Source organism: Phymastichus coffea, unplaced genomic scaffold (genome assembly GCF_024137745.1).
Source record: "Phymastichus coffea isolate CEN01 unplaced genomic scaffold, Cenicafe_Pcof_1.1 PCOF00033, whole genome shotgun sequence".
NCBI classification, from domain to species: Eukaryota; Metazoa; Arthropoda; class Insecta; order Hymenoptera; family Eulophidae; genus Phymastichus; species Phymastichus coffea.
This window is the reverse complement of record NW_026706844.1, coordinates 1,658,030-1,665,501: the sequence shown is the minus strand read 5'-3', so window position 1 is coordinate 1,665,501 and position 7,472 is coordinate 1,658,030.

Genomic DNA, 7,472 nt, shown 5'->3' with positions numbered 1-7,472 from the left:
CCACGTCTTGACCTTGAGTTTCTAGTGCTTTCAAAATCATCATCGTCATCGGATTGTCTAGCTTCAAAACGAGATGGCATTTGCTGAAATCTAGGATCTACAGTAGATGTGTTGATGCAGGTATTACGTACTTGAGAACAGTCGTTCTCTGGCACCAAAGCACTTTTTGAAGAAATTACTCTTGCGAGAGAAAAACCACTTGAATGTGTAGCCACAAAATCGTTTGAATTAGGGAGGATTGATTTTTTGGACGCAGGCTCTACATACGACTTTTTTCGCTTCCTCCAAAGTCTTGATAGTACTCAGCTTTCTCGGTCGGTGATCTTGATCGGCGTGGTGTCGATGATCTAGATAATAACATTTATAAGCGCTGATACGAACTAATACAGTACGCACATATTAATCATATTGTCAATAGATATCTAACATATTTTTGAGTACGAGGTGTGATCAAAAAGTAAGGTGAATTTTTATTTTTCTCAAAAAATATTTATTTATTCATCAATTTTTATTTTATCTCCTTCAAAGTAATCCCCCTCGGATATAATGCACTTGTGCCAACGCTTTTTCCAATCCTCAAAGCATTTCAAAAAATCATTTTTTGTGATCTTGTTTAGTTCATCCTTCGATGCCGTCTTTATCTCCTCAATCGTGGCAAAACGCCGTCCTTTCATGGGCCTCTTCAGTTTTGGGAACAAGAAAAAGTCACAGGGGGCCAGATCTGGGGAATACGGTGCCTGTAGCATCGTTACTGTGTTGGTTTTAGCCAAAAATTCGCGCACAAGCAACGATGTGTGAGAAGGGGCGTTATCATGGTGCAAAAGCCAATTTTTATTTTTCCACGAATTCGGACGTTTCTGGCCGATTGCTTCGCGCAAATTGCGCATAACTTGCAGGTAATATTCCTTATTTACTGTTCTACCCTGTGGCAAGAACTCATGATGCACCACGCCCCTGCAGTCAAAGAAAACTGTAAGCAAAACCTTTACATTTGATCGAACTTGGCGTGCTTTTTTTGGTCTTGGTGATCCAGAATGCCTCCACTGGGACGATTGAGTCTTAGTCTCGACGTCATAACCGTATACCCATGTTTCGTCTCCTGTTATAACCCTGTTGAGGAAATCTGGATCATCATTGACGTCATTCAGTAGCTCTTGGGCGATGCTCATGCGACGTTTCTTTTGGTCAAAATTGAGCAATTTCGGAACAAACTTCGCTGACACACGTCTCATGTCTAAAACACTCGTCAAAATTGATTGGCACGAACCAAATGAGATGCCAATATCATCAGCAATTTCTCTAATGGTAATTCGACCATTTCCCAACACTATTTTCTTCACTTCTTCAACATTCTTATCAGTTGTTGATGTGCTGGGGCGTCCAGAACGAGGTTCGTCGTCGGTGTTTTCTCGGCCTTCTTGGAAGAGTTTATATCACTTGTAAACATTTTTTTGGCTTAAAGTAGACTCACCCTATGCCACTTTCAGCATTTTAAGTGTTTTGGAACATTTGATTCCATTTTTGACACAAAATTTAATGCAAACTCTTTGATCCATGTTTTTAGACAGCAGCAAATCGTGGAGCACGCAAAACACTTCTAACCTTGATGCCTCTCACAAATAAACCAAACATACTACAAAGCTGAAATTTGGAACGTATGTTCTAGACGAGTGTACCGACATAACCAAATAAAAAAGTCGAAGATCGAACGGACGTAGCCCGCTAAATTTCAAAATTCACCTTACTTTTTGATCACACCTCGTATATTAAATGATAGTTTTCTGTGTATAAAAAGTCAGAGGTAATACATAAAAATTTTTGATTTTAAAACTAATAATTTAAAAGGTGTGGAACTGGTATAACATATCGAGACTGCTTAGTTTCAATTAAAATGCAAATTCTTTTAATGTTTTCGTTTGCGTTGCTCTAACGTCTTTACTAACTTCAACAACTTTATGTATAACGGAACACATGGACAGCGCAATAGTTTTCATTGTTTTATACAAAGTATATTGTTTTGTAGCTATCGGATCCACCAAAAAAGATGTGATTTCAATAAATTTTTTGTTTTCTAATTGAGCATAACAATTTGCTGAGCGATTATTTTGAATTTCATTCGACGTGTATAAACAAGAATTTTTTGTTATTCGAGAGTATACTAAAGTGTTTGTGGAATTCAGTCCTAATTTGGTTGAAATATGATCTTGAATATTACTACATTCTCCTAAGTATGTTACAGATAATATTTTTAAACCTTTCTGTATTTTTACGTTACTGATATCATCATGAAATTTTTTCACTACTTCTGAGCAATCTTGGTAGATTTGATTATATAAAATATTTACATGTTAACGAAGATTCACATACCTTACAATCTGTTGATTGACACCTTTCGCCGAGTGGATTGCTCGGAGCAAATCATGATTAGCAGATTCAAACGGATACGCAGAATGCGCCCATAAGGGTCCCCAATTCACAACACTATCTATTAGATGTAAAAGTTGATGGATGTTGAACGTCATCGCCGTTTGAGTGTACCAATCTTGCGTTTTGAAACTGAATTCTACAAGCAAGCTTCTTGATCTTTCAATTTGAGCAAACGTAATATCGTCTTGATTTAGAATGTGCATGCTCTCAACGAAAAGAGCCCAGTATTGCAATTTTTCTTTATTCAAAACTAAACTAAACACTGGAATGCTATAATACTGTACAAAATTTTCCCATTCATGAGCTTTCCAATTATCTTTTTCATCAAGCGATCGAGTTAGTCGACCTAATTTCGTAGGAACTTTGATTTTTTCTAGCAATAAATTCATAGTTTTTATTTGTTCTTCAGTTAATTTACGTAGAAATATATTTGTTATTTGTTCTGCAACGCCACTGCAACAATGCAGAGGATCTGCTACAAAACCTTTAACTATACCAAAATAGATCAAATTTAATAAGTGTGATGCATAGAGAACTCTATTCTTGCTTTCAAAATCAATGTTTGCAATTTCAGTTAAGTGTTCTATCATATTTTCCCTTGTTCTTTGCTCTGGCACAGGCACTATCAATGGATACCTCATACTGCCTCCATCGTACACACCTGAGTGAAGACACCAATTACATCCGTAATGTCCATTGAATTGTTTAAGGCCTTGCATTGGTGCTCGAGCAACTACATCAACGCAAGAACATATTACATACAATTTGAATGTGCATTGAGTACCCTTTATGTTGCATTGAATTCCTTCAGTAGAATATCTATTCATGGCTCTGACGAATGGATCTAAATACGCCGTCATCTCTGGCTTCTCACGGCCAAAGTACATGCCGCAAACAATTAAGTTGTCCAGTCTCATTTGCGGAGGTAATTCGTTGAGCATGAGATAAATAGGCCAAATACAGTTCTTAGAACTTTCAAATCTGTTTGCACCATCTGTGTTAAATACAGCAGTCAAGTAGCGTTCTCTTTCATTTTCTGGCAAGCTCTACACAAATTCTCTGTAACATTTTCCGTCATAAATATCTTTCAAGTGATTGTTTCCGCGTACTCTTTCGTTTACCACATAATAATAATAATCTATATTTTGATTCAGCAGGTCTTCGATAGCGTCCGATGGATTTATGAGTATAAAAAAATTTTCGCACGATGGTGTTGACAGATCTATTTTCTTTCCGCAATGTTCGCATGTTACAAATAGTTCTAATTTCGTTAATTCGCCAACGTATATTTTACATTACGGACAAATAGCATGAAATTGTGTATTATTATGAGGGTTGAATATTTTATCCAACATATACTTTGTATCAAACATTATTGGATTTTGAAAAATATTAACTAAGCGCAATAAACTTATCAAGGCTGAAACGCATAACTTGTTATGGACTGCGTACCTGAGAATCATTAACAAAATTTCACCAGCGGATATTTCTACAGGTATACTAATTGTTTCTAAAAATTTAGAATCACAAATTAAGTCATTAAAACTTTTGGGATAGGTTAAGCTATCATGACTTTTCGTTGACTCGTTCGTTGATGCACCTTTCGAACCAATACCAAGAATGAGTTCTTCAATTATCGATGCCATCGTATTGCACGGTTCATAGAATTTTCCCCCATTCACCAAATGAATCTAAAATGTAAAATGTTTTTCATCAAATTCAAATATATTATAATAGTGCATTGTTTAAACAAAACGCTACAGTTCATTTTTACATATGTACATTTTTCTATACTACTTTTTACTCTCAATAACGAATGCAAGATAGATAGAATTTTAAACTTAGCACTCAAATTATTTTTAATATCTTTATTTAACATAAATAATAAATGAAAGGGGTTATACAGTCAACACAAAAATATTTTTTTTTTGTGTATTGCATAACTATGCCGTCGATGTTTTGGATGCTACATTCACAAGTCGATAAAATTCTTGTTGAAAGTTTTTCAATGGTTAGATTACATTTTGTTCGACATGAAATCAATGTATTGTAAATTATATTTCTTTACATTTGAAATTTCTCATTTACAAACATATAGTTTTTGAAAAACTGTGATACGGGAAAGAGTGTTTCAATGTTTATCATCGTATTCACAAATTAAGGGGCCAGACAATGTTTGAGGTCGTGATAATCAGTTTTTTTTACTAGTAATTTCTTTTTTGTTGAGCATGTACAATTATAAAAAGTCACGTTATTTATTAAGAATGTGATTTTTTCTTTCCGGCAAATATAAGAGACATTTTAATTTTATATGATTTTTTGATGGTTTTCATACTTCAAATTTAATTTGATAGAAATCATAGTAAATAAATTTATTATTACACTGTTAGTATCGAAACTTTACATAGAATTGAATCAAGCATAGCCATAAAAAATTCAGATCTGCAGTTTCACTTCAAAGTGTGTTTTGAGTTACTAGTCTACTGCTTGGCTGTTAACTGTTGTGATTGAATGCAAGAGATATAATTCAATTTGATAACACAATAAATTGAAAAGTTGAATGATTCAGTTACAACTACGAGAATTCTACAGGCTACATCAGTCATCAGTGGTCATCAGATAAATTGACACTGCATTTTGTTGAAATCTAGTGTTCCTTTGTGTATATTTATGAAAAACAAAATCAATGTAAAAGACAGAGCAAACATTTTACCAGTGTAAGCATCATCTTTATGATTTATGAAAAAAAAAATCTCAAAGTATTTATCAATATCAAAGTCAAGGTACTCAATATCATCAAGTTATTGAAAGTTGCATGTTTTTGAAAAAATGTAAATGTCAAAATGATATATTTTATTACTGATATTCTGTTTCAGTGATCAAAATGCAAATTCAGTATTTGCAAACTTTAAACAGCATTTCAAGCATCAATGATGTTCACCATTTATAACACCCCAGCCGCATATCTACTTGAGAAATTTTGTACAGACTGCAACATATTTGGATTCACTAAACTGAATCCCAATTTGGAAAAACCGAATTATTGGTTTATTTATAGAAAAAATACATAATTATGATAAGTGTGTTTTTTTTTAATTCATCAATGTGAATAGCTCTTTTTCAGAAAAGTATTACATTAAGTGGATTGAATATGATAAAGAAGTAGAATCTCTTCGCTCAGAATAGTATAATATGAATAGATTTTTGAAAGTCTGTTGCGAAAGGTTGTTGAGCATTCAAGGCTCCCATAAGAATTTCCACTGTTTACATAGTAATTTAACATAAGTGAATGTAAAAAAAGCTTCTTTACACAATCTACTTTAAAGTTAAGAGCTTAATTTGATATAATTTTACAGATTTCAATTTGAAATCATTATTTTTAATTTTTGTAGTCATAAATTGGCTGGCCTCCTTCATATATTTTTTAATCCAAGAAAATCAGTAAGATTGACATGAGCACATTATTATTATTATTATTATTAAAAGATTAACACAACACTAACCTTTATTTTGCAAATACCATCTTCAATATTATGTGATTGTGCTGCTACAGAATCATTTGGTTGGAAAACGCAATGCTGCTCTTTATTCAGTAGTACCGATGTTCCATGTTCAAGTTGGACATCATGTTTTTGCTGCACATTCAACTGAGCTGGTATTCCATCTTTTGTTTGGGAAACGAATTCCTGTTGTCCTTCAGTTATGTTGACAGAAATTAATGTCTCGTGCAGTGCACTTTCTTTTGGTATTGCACAAGAGGTTTGTCTTTCATTTTATGTGTTGCTAGAATCTTCATACTACTTGATACGTATAAACTGTATAAGAATAACAGTGGCACAAAACTACCACCTTTTCTGAAAATTCAGTTTTGTAACATTTTACCTGTGGCCTTTCATGTTTGAGCAAAAGCATGCAGCGTCTCGCAGCTTGATAATTCATGTCTTGCAAATTTTCAGTTCGAAAATACTTGTTGTATTCGATTTTTGGTTTCTTGGGAGGATCCATTGTAAAAGAATTATAGATTGTCACACATGTTACTATTGCACTACTGTAAAAATAAAAAATTCAGTATTCTATAAATCAGATATTTGTATCATGAGACTATTTACTAATAATTTTATAAACTGAATATACCTTATTGTGGAATAGTGCTTAATATGAACGGTAAGTTTTCTAGGCTGGTTTAATGAAAACAGCAGTCAGTTTCTATGACAACATCAAAAAACCTTAAAGCAAATTGAAATGTTAAGAGAGGCTAAATGAAAATAGTGAGAAAATACAATTTGAGATTAAAATTATAATGTGTTACCACTAATCTTGATTGTTTATAAGAATGGGTACTAATATTGAGTGGGCTTTTGTTCGTTTTGAATCTGATAGGATAACTGACAACATAGAAGTAAAGCACATTAAATATAGAAAAAATGATAGCTTTCATATTCAACCAAAGCATGACCAAGATTTTTCTAAAACTCACTGCTATTATGCTCGATGGAATTGTGATGAAAACTGTACAGAAGTACATTACAATGGAAAACACCATTCATACTATTCTGCACGAATAATATTACTTGGAAGTAAGTTATTCACATTATAAGTCCAGACAAGAAAATGAAATTTTTGTGTGTGCAATATACCTAAAAAATATAAACATTTTTCAGAATGAATCTCTACTAGAAATGAAATTTCTATTACTAACTATAAAGCTTACAATATTTTGATCAAGCATAGATACCTCTAGATTTTGAACGATTAACTAAACTTATTCATTTAGAGATGAGCAGTTGGCTCGATAACTCTTGTTCATTGTATCTTTTTTTAAATTTTAATTTGAATAACAACGTTCCCATTTTCCATTCACTTATTGTTACAAAAATTAAAATAGGTTAATTTGTACAGCGTTATAACGTTAACACAACCCAAAATCGTAATTATAAAAGTGGCTGTTGATTACTTATGACTACGTGTACACTGCCGTTAATTTAATTTGTTTTCAAATTTTTATTGCAATTATGAGCAATGGGTTATTTATTTGCACTCCAAAG